The following is a 13,963-nucleotide window of genomic DNA, read 5'->3' as shown; positions in this document are numbered from 1 at the left end:
AAAAGTGAAACTGTCACTCTTAGCCAACCTGAACGACCTGCCTTTTCTATGGGGAGATTCACTGATAATAGCGCAACAGGTCCCGAATGTCGCTCTGTCTACGGCTTATCAATTTCCAATATTGAGCCACGGTGAAGGATTCTTAAATTCGAAGCTTCATTAATGCCTTATCATTTGTGTTGTATAGAAATAAAAGTCTCTATTAGCTTGTAATTGACTTTATAATGTATGTCATTTATAGTTGGGTCATGTTAACAAATGTGTTTAGGGTAATTGTTACTCCCTCCGTCCCATTTTTTTGTCCTCTATTTCATTTTGGGATGTCTCAAAATATTGTCCTGTTTCTAAAAATAAAAGTCATTAATTTACTAATGTTGCTATTATAACCCTATTAATTTACTAATTCAATTTTTTAATAAATTTTTTTATAGGTAGTTTTGGAAACTTATACATTTTTAAAAGATAGGCAAGACAATAAATGATGTTCCCTTAAAAAGTTTGACTTTTCAAACAGGACAAAAAAATTGGGACGGAGGGAGTATTTGTTAATAAACTATAATAAAAAGGTATAACACCACTTTTATAAGAAATATAAAAAACTATCAATAATTATTATTTTATCATTCTCTTAATAAAATGTTTCTAAAAATAGCTCATAAATCAATGCCCTAAGGGCATTGGTTAACATTACCCTTTATGGTTTATACTTTATACATGTAAACCTATAAGATGTGCTGAAAATGTAAATATTAATAATAATGTAACATCCTTTTTTCTTAAACATAAGAAAATGGAATTTTATCAAAAGTTGCCAACATTATATTGAGAATGTGACATAATTATCAATGAAATAGTTTCTCTTTCTACACAATTTTTTTCTCCCAAAGCATCATTGAAGTAGACTGAGTGGACCAAAGTGAATCGGATAGACCTAGATGTGCTATGCTGATATTATATAGCAGAGTAGTAACAAACTAACAATAAATCATACACTACAACTTTTAGATATCATATAGATTTGTAGTGTAAATATTGGATTTGTTATACCATATTGTCAATTGAAAGTGATTTCAACTTTTGAGCCCCCTTGAATTCCAAAGAAAAATAGACTAGATTTTCATTTCAAATTAGCAATTACATAGCATCCGAGAATCGGTCATAGATTTCAATTACATATTTAGAATCTAAGAGCATTTACATCAAAGTTATGAAAATTGCTAAAAACTCATTTTAGCTCTTATCTCCTCAAAAACCCATTCACATCAAGGTTGTCATACTAAAAAAATTGACAACCTAGCTACAATAAAACTGCCATTTTTGGCAATTTACTATATAAAAAATACTTTTTTTATTAGGTGGTTGGCGTTCTTGGCTGCGGTAGAGATTGGAGAATGGCGATCTTGGTTGGGGTCAACGTGGTCGGCATTCCAGTGATTTACATATCTATGGTTTTGAAATTATATATTTTGATTATATATTGAATTTGGCCCAATATAGTGAGTCTTTTGGCTAAATATTGCTAAATTTAAAACATATTTGCATTATAGGTACTATTCCAAGTTATTTAGGAAAATGAGGAGAGAGATTGAATTTCGGCAACACTGTTGCCGAAATTCAACAAAAAGTAGGAGAGAGAATGAGAAAAAGGAGGAAAGAGAAAATCTTAATTTCGGTAACAGTAAACCTTGAATTTCGGCAACAATGTTGCCGAAATTCATCTACCCAATTTTCCTGTGCCTGCCCGGATGTGTGAGTGTGAGAAGTGCAATAATGAGTGAGTGCCCAAAAAAAAAAAAATTAATTGTGACAATAGTATTGCCCGGAAAAAAAAAAAAAAAAAAAAAAAAAAAAAAAAAGTGAATGCCAAAATCTGGGGAAGAATTAAAGAAAAATATAATGTGTTACGTACGCAATATTTTTACAATAAATCACAGGTAACTAGTTATTGTTAGTTCAAATTTAAATTTGACATTGAGATTACTATTTTAATTTAACAATAACAACAAGTAACAACCTAATACTTAAAATTTGTTATAAAATATTGTAAAAATTGTGTGCACTTATTATTTCTTAAAAAAAAAAGTGTAATGATTTGCCGAAAATTTTGTGGCAATTGTGGCTTGCCGAAAATGGAAGGAAAAAAAAAGTTTCAATGGGTTTGTGGCAATTTTTTTTGGCAATTGTGGCAATGTCATTGCCGAAAATGGAAAAATAAAATAAAAACTTTTTTTTCCTAATTGTGCAATGGTATTGCCGAAATAGTGGGGGAAATTTTCCCCACAATTTCGGCAATGGATTGCCACAATTGGGAAAAAATTGCCGAAATTCGGCAATGCCATTACCACAATTAGTAAAAAAAATTCCCCCAATTTCGGCAATGCCATTGCCACAATTGGGAATTTTTTTTTTTTTTTTACTAATTGTGGCAATGGCATTGCTGAATTTCGGCAATACCATTTGGAAAAAAAGTTTTTATTTTATTTTTTCCCAATTGTGGCAATGGCATTGCCATAATTGTGTGTAAAATTTTTCCCCCACAATTTCGGCAATACCATTGCCACAATTAGGAAAAAAAAGTTTTTATTTTTTTTCCATTTTCGGCAATGACATTTCCACAATTGCCCAAAAAAAATTGCCACAAACCCATTGAAACTTTTTTTTTCCCTCCCATTTTGCAAGCCACAATTGCCACAAAATTTTCGGCAAATCCATTACACTTTTTTTTTAAAGAAATAATAAGTGCACACAATTTTTACAATATTTTACAACAAATTCTAAGTATCAGGTTGTTACTTGTTGTTATTGTTAAATTAAAATAGTAATCTCAATGTCAAATTTAAATTTGAACTAATAATAACTAGTTACCTGTGATTTATTGTGAAAATATTGTGTACGTAACACATTATATTTTTTTAATTCTTCCCCAGATTTTGGCACTCACTTTTTTTTTTTCCCAGGCAATACCATTGCCACAATTACTTTTTTTTTTTGGGCACTCACACATCCGGGCAGGCACAGAAAAATTGGGCAGATGAATTTCAGCAACACTGTTGCCGAAATTCAAGGTTTACTGCTGCCGAAATTAAGATTTTCTCTTTCCTCCTTTTTCTCATTCTCTCTCCTACTTTTTGTTGAATTTCGGCAATAGTGTTGCCGAAATTCAATCTTTCTCCTCATTTCCCTAAATAACTTGGAACAGTACCTATAACGCAAATATGTTTTAAATTTAGCAATATTTAGCCAAAAGACTCCAACATAGTAGACGGGGTATGGGATTGAAAAGTGAAATGATGATGCTGAGGTGGTTGTAAGTAATAAACCTGAATCAAAAATTTGCCAACCCAAACCACAGTTCAAGCCCCATTGTTTGCATCACTCCTTTAATAAAGTAGCAATGCATTTAGCCCAAAGGTGTTCCAATCAAATTCGTCTAGTATTGTTATCAATGGGTTCCGTTGGTCATGGATGGGGTGGGTATGGGTTTGCTGGATTGAGAAAGTAGAGTGTGAGTTTGTTGGAAGCTCTTGCACCAGAGAAGAGAAAGAAACATATATTGAAGAATAAAAAAAAGAATATTTAAATGAAGTGGTAATATATATATATATATATTTTAAAAGCTCAAAAGTGTAAAACACTATAGTTTGTTTAGACCTCCAATTCCTAATTATGGTTTGATAAATTTTAATCTAAACACATTTGATGTCGAATATACGTGATTAGAAAATTAATTTATCGAAGCACTCAACAATTGCATGGATGAACAAATAAGTGTAACGCTAAAATGGAAAGGGCAGTGGATAAAATAATAGCAAACCCAATATAACACGGCAATGTGTTATCGAAGAGGAAACCAAAGAACTCGGCAAAAAACCTCTCCGCGATCCTCCAAATAAAAATGATCCACTAGTGAATAAGTTGGAGTACAAGGATAACAAAAAGACCTTCCAAACCTAATCTACCCAAAGTACTTGAGCCCTCCAAGTTTCAGCTACCAACAAACTTCTCGGAGTCTTGTCTTCACTAACTTCTCAGAATTTTATTTTTTGTTTCTTTTCTTCTCCTTGACACATGATAAGAATAATAACCATACTAAAATCTCTATATTACAAGTCAGAGCTCTATAATACATTTACAAACAACAACTTAAATCATGTGCCTCTAAATAACGCGTGAATATATTTCAAAGCTCAAAATGGATTAGACAAAAACACAATCCCTTCTAGAATACACAACTTCAACATTGAAGCTAGGCTTACCACGCCTAAGGCTAACAAACCCCAAGTACCCAACCTCCAATAGAATTAATTATAACCTCGTAAAACTTTGTAAGATTGAGTCACCAACCATTTATGGCACAAGTCTTCGAATTTAATATAACACTCCAATCTCCACCAATAAACTAAGCTCCATGTCCGATGTGTAGCTAATTTATCTGTAAAACTATTGGAGATTGGGATGAAAACACAGTAAGTAGCATAACTAATAGGGGTGGGGAAAATGCAAGTTTCATGATAATGGAACAAAACATGTTATTCGTTGGGAATTTCAATGAAAATCCAGCAAATTTAGTTTCATTGGTAAAATGACAAGAATGATTAAAACTATGCAGCGTAAAGCTTTCTCGAAATATCTCAACATGAAACTACATACTATATATTGTGAGCTATCAAAACACCATTCCAAAAATTAAAAATCCAACCCAAGGCAATGTGACAATACCGTCACAAAGACAGAACTCATCGCCGTCACAAAGACGGGTATTAAGATACCAATGTCACAAAGATTATAGTATCTAGCAAGGTAATCAACAAGTAATCGCATGTCATGGCACAAGGGTAAAAACAACATATAGCTCACAGTTAAATGAAATTGAAACTCATAGTTTGTTTCCAAGTAGTTTCATAAAACCTTTTAATATCCAAGCATTTCACAAAGTTCTCAAATTTTCCAAAATCATTTCTTGTCACTAAGATTTTCCATCAATTTCCCAAATATCACAAGTCAAGATAGAATTTGCAAATAATGCAATAAATCCATAAAATTCATTCCCAAGAATTTTATAAAAGATGCTTATCTTTTCTATGCTAACAAATCATGCATTTTTCCATATGCATTACCAAATATGATGCACTTTTCATAAATAGTCATATATAATAGGGTCACAAAAATAACATGTGTTTGACCCAAAAATAACATTTATGCAACATGGTTATTTTTTAAAAATTCCATTAAAAAGCTACTTACCTTGAAAAGCCAACCAATTTTACCTTAACCGAGCACCACCACCTAAGCAAGCAATTCAATTACTAGTTCCATCACCAAGAATCTCAAAACCTAGAAACACAATGATCAAGTCTATCAATAACAAGGCCTATCACAAAGTACCTTCAAATTTGTCTCCATAGATCCAAAATGGTCCCCTAAAATCAAATCAAGGGCCTAAAGCCTAACTTGACTATCCCAAGGCACCCATTCCCAAGGGACATCAAACAAGCATACAAGTGATCTAAAGGAACATAACACAACCAAAGCATTTTAATACACTACTGTAAGTGATTAAACCAAACCATTATTACAATTAACTAAGCAAAACACATGTTAAAGAAAACGCAAGAATTTACAAGCCAACCCACTCGACAAAGGTTTCAAGTAAATTCCACAAAATCCTAACATACTCGTCATACTTTTAAGTTCACTACACAACAGGTCAGCCCTTTTGTAAAAATCGTTTGGCCCATGAAAAGATATCTGATTAACTTGAAATTGAATAGGGATAAGCTTTTATATGTGTAGTATGTACCATAAAAAATTTAGCTCAAAATAATTTTTCTATAATTTATTAAAAATCACGTATTGCAACTGACTCAAATTTATTAAAATCACGTTTTTAACCATGGAACCCCAAATGATCACCATTTGTAAAAACCCATAACTATTTAACAAATAAATCCACCAAATCAAAAGCCCATATACTCAAACACATATATATCACTCAAGTAGCTTAGATTAGGAAGAAATCTTACAACAACATGAAAAGCAACCAAAATGGTTAAGAGTTTTACCTTTAAAATTTGAGATAATGGAGGAGACCTAGAGGTTGCTATGTAGTTTTCTAGTAAATCTTGCTAGAAAGTGATGGTGGAGGGAGGCATTGATGGGAGAGCAATAGAGATAGAGATGTCTATGTATTTGTGTTTGTGACCGTGAGCTGTGCCATTCCACCTCAAAATCAATTGGTGATGAGGAAGATACATTCAAATATTTTATGGCATTCGACATCACATCACGCGGACCTGTTTTTAGAGTGGTTGTAAAGAGTCAAATTGTGGTCTCCCCAACAATCCCTCTCTCATAATGACACTCCTGTGACTTGAACCCATGACCTTGGCTTTGATACCATTTGTCGGACCATGAGTTGTGCTATTCCACCTCAAAACCAATTGGTGATGAGGAAGACACACTCAAATCTTTTATGGCATTCAACATCACACCACGCGGGCCTATTTTTAGAGTGGTTGTAGGGAGTCAAATTGTGGTCCTCCTAACAGTGTTTAAATGTGAAAGAAAATAAATAAGGGGAAGTCCTTAACTAGCCGACCAAAAGGGGGAGATATTTAAGACCCGTTTGGTTAGAGATTTCTAATATTGTTGTTTAAAATAATGTGAAAATTGTGGTTTAAAAAGTGTTGTGAAAACACGTGTTTACAATATTCATAAATTAAAAAAAAAATGTTTTTGGTACTATGTTTCAAGTAACATGTTTCAATGTGTAAAAAACCATAATTGTTTGTTTGGTATGTGTGTATTTTTTTTTTTTAAAGCTGACAAGTACAATACAAATTAATATTTTTTTATTTGAGGAGAGAAAGAAGTCAAATTATGTGTTATCTAATCAAGTGGGCCCCATAATTTTCATCATATTAACAAAAGTGTTATTGAGTAACGTTATTTGAAAACTGAAAACTGATCAGAAGAATATTCTAAATTAATGTTTAAACACCCTAAAATGAGTAGCATAACTCAAATATTCTAGTAAAAAACACTTTTACCAATTGCATTATTTTTTTGAGTCTATAGTTTTCAGTATTTAAATACTAAAAACTATAGTTCAAACGTCCTAACCAAATAGGCCTTAAAAAATTTGTGTGGTTGAGAGGAGTGGGGTAGGTGGTAATCTGCGGGCTTCTAAAAATCTGACTTCTATTTTATTTTTATTTTTTTCAAGTAGGCTGGGGCTTTACATTATATCTTTTGCGACTTCTTTCGGCCTAAGTAGTCATCCTATGTGCTAATATCTTTGGAAAATGGACAAAGATGTAGTTTCAGCTAAGCTTTTCTTAATTATACCTCTATTCATGCCCCTTATCCTTGCTAGTGCAGAACTTCTCGATATCTTTTGTCCCAATGATTCCGGAAGTTACACTCTCTACAGCCCATTTGAAAACAACCTCAAGCAACTTCTTGAGTCATTGCCTTCCAATACTTCAGTAACAGGTTTCTACCACACCTCTATTGGGGATAATCCATATACTGTCTATGGCCAAGCACTTTGTAGAGGGGATGTCAATTCCACAGTTTGTCAGACTTGCATATGGAATGCAAGCCAGGAAATCTTAACACAGTGTAAAAGTGAAGATGCAATGATATGGTTTGAACTTTGTCAAGTTCGCTACTCCTATCAGATGTTCATCTCCTTGATGGATTATACTGTAAAGTATCTGAATAATCTGGGGCAGAATTCATCAGATCCTGTTCTGGCTGTTCATTATAATGAAGTCCTAGCGTATTTATTCAATAACATCTCAACTGAGGCTTCCAATGATCCTTCTAAACGAATGTTTGTTACTGGGGAAATTAAACTTTCAACGGAAACAATTTATGGTCTTGTTCAATGTACCAGGGACATACCTGAAGATGACTGTAATAGTTGTTTGCTGTCTGCCTTAAGAGATTTTGAGACATGCTGCTTTTCTCTTCGAGGTGGAACTTTGCTTAGTAGAAATTGTAACATGAGGTTTGAGGCGTACCAATTCTACAGCGCCTCAAGTTTGATATTGACCTATCCAAGTTCCGAAGGTAAAGAAATACAATCTTGATTATTGCAACGCATTAATGCTGCCACCCACTTTAGAAAAGAGAAACTTTAATATCCTCTTGTCAATTTAAAATTAACTAATTTGGTAATAATTGTAATGTTGAAAAATTATTGTCATAGGTTATTATTCCCTTAAAAGGAGGAATCGGATGGTGGTAGTGATCACGTGTGTGCCACTGTTAGTTCTAGCAGTTCTCGGTGGGTCTTGTGCTGTTTATCATAGGCGGAAGAAGAGAACACAACCAGGTGAGTGTTATCTAAATGAATGATCATCATAAAATGTATTTCGGAATAACCAAAACGCCAAAACGCGCTATTACATGAGTTGGCAGGCCCCACTGGAGTTGAGATTACAGAAGATGGTGAATTGGTACAGGGTTCTGAAGATCTCCATTTCATGAGTCTGTCCACTATAAGCGCTGCTACAGATGACTTTACAGATTCGAATAAGCTGAGACAAGGTGGGTTTGGCCCTGTCTACAAGGTAAGACTTCTACATTTCCATGGGTCAAAACTAAGGACGCGGTTTAGAATCTTTAGATTAGATTCCCCTTTGTTTCTCTTTTTTTTTTTTTTTTTTTTTTCTTCTAATCTAAGGGGAAAAACTGTTTTTCCTATTTCACCTACTTTTGTTGTAAGCAAGCTTAATTATATATATTCAATTTGCTCAATTGCTTATGGAAAAGGGCTATTACTTACTACGTTAGATTATCTGTATTGGATGTTTAATTTATGTTAGCAGCTTCCTTTGAAACAAAACCCACTAAGAGCATCTTCAAAAGCCTTTTTAAAATTTTGCCTAATTTTTGCCTGTTTGAAGAATTATTTAACTTTTACTTATCAACTTTTTCAAATAAACTTTTCCACAGACTTTATATTATTTTCTCTATCCCATTTAAATATTATTTCTTCATTCTTTTTTATTCTTTTTTTACTATCATTTATTCTTTTTTTAACAACTATATTTTTCAATGAGAAGTGTTATGTTCACAATATTTTACACAATACTTTCACATCAAAATCTTATGTAGAAAGTTGTTGCTAGCTATAATTTAAACCCACTATTGAAATTATTTTTTTCTCACCAATATTAGCTAATTACTTTAAATTTATTGTAAAAATATTGTGAGAGTATTTCTAAATGTTCATTTCTTATTCTTTTCCTTTCTTTCAACCATACATTTCCTTTTCTTTTTCTTTTTCTTTTTTCTCCACCACACACATATCCCATTATCTCCATCTACCCTTCTTTTTCTTTTTCTGGTTCTTTCCAGATCAATTGTGTGGTAGCCTCCAGAACAGCAACATATCTTCATTTCTCCCTCTTTGTTTCTTTCTCTTTCTCTTACACACACACACACGCACACACAAATTTCTCTCCCTCTATCTCACACAAACAAATTCTCTCTCATACACACATAGATCACTGGCAGAGAAGTGGAGATCGGCGTTCTACACAGATCGGCGTTTTACATGGTTTTTTTTTTTTTTGGTTTGATTAGTTTTATTTTATTGCTTAGATTTCATTAGGCTTATAGGAAATATTGTTTTTGTGTTTCAAATCTTTCGATTGGGTTTTGTGTTTTTGTTTTGATTGTGGTAGGTTACCGTTGAGATAGAGAAGCACGAGAGAGGGAAGAATGAAAGAGAAAAGGAATGAGAGAGAAATAATTTTTTATTCAACCGGGAAATATTTTAAGGGAGGATATTGTTTAGAGGAGCTATAGTGATTGCTACAACGCTCTTCATTCCTGGAGAGCTACTGTAGCAAATCTAAAAAAAAAAAAAAATGGAGATGCCGAGTCTGTTGGAGGAGTGATTTTGTGTGAACAGTAGCTTTTGCTCTCCAAAATTTAGATAAAGCTAGCCTGTTGGAGATGCTCTAAGAGCATCTCCAATGGTATATGTAAAGGTAAAATATTTTCTATTATAGATAATGCGACCAAAAAAAGCCACTCCAATGGATTCTCTAAACTCTAAATATTTTTTGGCTCATAAACAGTAGCCAATCAAATCTGATGGGCTATTGTTTATTCTTCAAATATTTTTTTTATTATAATAATCAGGTGTTGAATAAAAAAAATTGGAAGATGTGTAGTTGTTAAGAAAAGAATAAATAATGAATGAAGAAATAATATTTAAATAAGATAGAGAATGTGATAGAGAATTTGTTAAAAAGTGTATTTGAAAAAGTTGGTAGATAAAGGTAAAAGTTGCTATTCATTTTCTAAACAGTACAAAAATTTAATAAATTTGCTGGAGATGCTATAAGAGCAGCCTGTCACAGTGCCTTTACACCATAAGGCCATAGGCACGTGGGTTTGGATTAGTTTTTGTTGAATATGTTATTTATATATTTATGTGTTAAAAGTTGGGAAAAATGTAGTTATACCTTGAAAAGTTGTTGGAATGTAAGCAAATTATCTAAGATAGACTTAGGTTTAGTTACTGTATGACCTTAGGACATACATTAACCATTCATTTTAGAAAACTTTTTATGAGATATTTAAAAAACTGTCAAAAAAGTTAATCAATTTTTCATAAAAAAAAATTTCCTAAAATGATTTACTAACATATACTCTAATAGCACACGTTAGTAAAACTTACATAAAAAAGTTAATCCAAAATGCATGTGTTTTGTATGTCACTAAGCTAGATTTTATGGGTAAGTATGGATATTCTTATCAGGGTGTCTTGCCAGATGGTAAGGAAATTGCAGTTAAAAGAATGTCAAGGATGTCAAGGCAAGGGTTAGAGGAATTGAAAAATGAGGTCATACTTATTGCAAAACTTCAACATAGAAACCTTGTGAGGCTCTTGGGATATAGCATAGACGGAGATGAAAAGCTGCTTGTGTATGAATTCATGCCTAACAAAAGCCTTGATTTCTTTATCTTTGGTTTGTTCCTTCCACCCTCTTGCTTATTAGCTTTGTTATATTCAATTCGCTTAAAGACATCATACAAATTGCCTTCAAACATGATGCCATCAGTTAACTTTCTTCTAATGTTCAATTTCAGATTCAGAAAGACGCACTCAACTTGATTGGAAAACATGCTACAACATTATTGGTGGTATTTCTAGAGGACTTCTTTATCTTCATGAGGACTCTAGACTAAAAATCATTCACAGGGATCTAAAACCCAGCAATATATTGTTGGACCATGAAATGGTTGCCAAAATATCAGATTTTGGAATGGCAAGAATCTTTGGTGAAAACCAAAACACTGCTAATACTACGAGAGTTGCAGGAACATAGTGAGTCTCCTTTTATTTTTGTTTTGTCAAATTTTCCCAAACATTTTCTTATTTCAATTGGAAGTAGATGTTGTAATGCTATGCTCAATACAGTGGATACATGGCACCTGAGTATGCAATGGAAGGCATATTTTCTATGAAGTCCGATGTTTTTAGCTTTGGCGTGATCTTGCTTGAGATTATAAGTGGGAAGAAAAATAATGGCTTCTTTCTCACAGAACATTCTCAGACACTCCTTGGATATGTATGTTTCTTTTGTTAACTATGTTCTTGGGAAATAATGAATTAATCATTTAAAAAAGAGTGAAAAATAGGATTTCAGCACTTGTTATAATACTATGGTGAATTTCACTTGTCCCAAATTAAATATGAAGTTCTGAAAATGGTATATTTAATTTTTTAACCCCAATATTCTAACACAATGTACACTTTTTGTAAAGTAAAATATTTTTGTCTATAATTCAATGGTTTGTATGCATAAATTCATTGTGGTTGTTAATTTTCTTGATAATTGCACAGAATTTGGTATTATTTGTTTTAGGAAATATGTAAAATCATTATTTGATAAAGTATTAAATACATATTAAACAAAGTTTGACTACAAAATTGGTTATGGCTACAACCGACAATAGGAAGATGATATGCAAAATAGTACAATATATAATCACTTAAAATGACCATATATAATCATTTAAGTTAAGTTTGATCTGGTAAGTCATGTGCAAAGCACATGACAAAGGCATATGTCATCTTCCTATCGTTACCAAACTTTGTTTATACTCATTAACCTATACTCTTGAGGCTCTAATAAACAAAACCTTTTGTTATGTAATGTTCATGGACAGGCATGGAGGCTCTGGAAGGAAGGGAAAGGATTGGAATTTATAGATCCTTTGTTGATGGAGTCTGCCCAGACAATAGAAGTACTAAAATGCATGCATATAGGGCTTTTGTGTGTGCAAGAGGATCCAGCGGACAGACCCACAATGACGTCTGTGGCAGTTCTTTTAGGAAACGAATCAGTACCTCTTCCTGAGCCAAAACATCCCGCATTAGCTATATCTAGATTAATTCAGATTGATCAGCTTTCAGCAGCAAATCCTTCTGTAAATGAGCTTACTTTATCCAATGTTTCTCCACGATGATAACTGTCACGATTGCCTCTTCAGGGTTTCAGGCTTCAGCATGACTTTTATCATCAGAATTAAGTTGTAAGGGGAAAAAGAATTAGAAGTTGTGTACCAATTATATCTGGTCTCAAAATATTTTCATGTGTTCCAATTGGTGAAAGAGTTGCATTATTTTTTAGGTGGGCACAAGAGTTGTAATTTTTTGATTTGGTGATATTTCAATATGGGAGTGATCTTCATCCGGAATTTGACAGGTTAATTAAGCAGGAAAACTTAGTAGGTTGTCTTTTGTATTCTCAACATAAAATGGGCTTGGCTCCCCAGTGCAAGTGTGTGATGTGAAAGTGAAGCAAATATTCATGATTAAAAAAAAAAAATGAAAGGTTGAAGAAAATAATTGCATGTCTTTAATGTGAGTAACTAGATAACCTGTAACCTTATGCCTATGCACACATTAGATACATTTACAAATAAGTATAACTAAAATTTTACCAAGTTTATATATAATATTTGTATATTTGAAAATATAAAATATCTACTTGTAAAATAAATATAAGTTTATTTGAAACAAATGAAAAAGAAACTTCATTTAAATTGTAATTTTTAAAAATTCTCAATTTTAGTATGTACAACCATTATTTATACTACTATTTAAGGGGCTTCCTCTATTTGGATTCCTCATTTTTTATGCCTAAAATACCTTCATCATGCCCACTAACAAATTTTCAACTAATGGAGATAAATATGTAAATTAAAACTCTTACATTTTAAGACTTACAAACTCACCTACAGTTTACAGTTTCTATCTCACATTCTATCTCTCATTTTTCTTCAGATTGAAGACATTTAGTTTAGCTTTACATCCTCCTTTCTTTTTCTTTAGATTAAAGACATTTATTGTCAGAGGCTCCAACAAATTTTTAGGTTCTATTTTTTGCAATTTCCTCTTTTTTTTTTCTTTTGTTTATGATTGACTTTCTTTGAGTTCTACTTTATTTATTTATTTATTTATTATTATTATTATTTTTTATGTGTATCATGTTAACTCTCTTTTTGTTTTTTTTTTTTTAAAAAATGTAATTTTGAAATGAATAGTTCCTTCATATGCTCTACCACTATACTTCTTAATGAATTATCATTTCATGTTGTAAGTATTGTGATATTAAGATAAGGCTGTTTTATGCTACAAAAGAAGCATTCAAAATCATTCGTGAACGGTTAAATAGTATGGCTTCCCATACCTCCTTTAGTAGCATTTGTTTACATTTTATTTAAACATTTTGAATTGAAATAAAAATAGTTACCACAATACTCCCTGATTAATGATCAAAATATAAATGATCAATTACTATTTCCTTCTCCTTCCTCACTTTTTTTTCTCCTTCTTCGTATTTTTTTTCTTTTTAAGAAAGTTTTTTTTTTTTTTTTTTTTTTTTTTTTTTTTTTTTTTTTTTTTTTTTTTTTCTTTTATTTTTTTTTT

General features: G+C 32.1%; 1 pseudogene; it reads left to right on the top strand.

Moving 5' to 3' along the window:
* Positions 1–7,304: 7,304 nt before the first annotated feature.
* On the top strand, positions 7,305–12,832 carry LOC112036332 (cysteine-rich receptor-like protein kinase 15; annotated as a pseudogene).
* The last annotated feature ends 1,131 nt before the right edge of the window (positions 12,833–13,963 follow it).

The sequence above is a fragment of the Quercus suber genome, unplaced genomic scaffold, assembly GCF_002906115.3.
Source record: "Quercus suber isolate HL8 unplaced genomic scaffold, Cork oak 2.0 scaffold_228, whole genome shotgun sequence".
Taxonomy (NCBI): Eukaryota; Viridiplantae; Streptophyta; class Magnoliopsida; order Fagales; family Fagaceae; genus Quercus; species Quercus suber.
The sequence above is the reverse complement of the archived record's forward strand: the minus strand, read 5'-3'. Positions and strand labels throughout refer to the sequence as shown.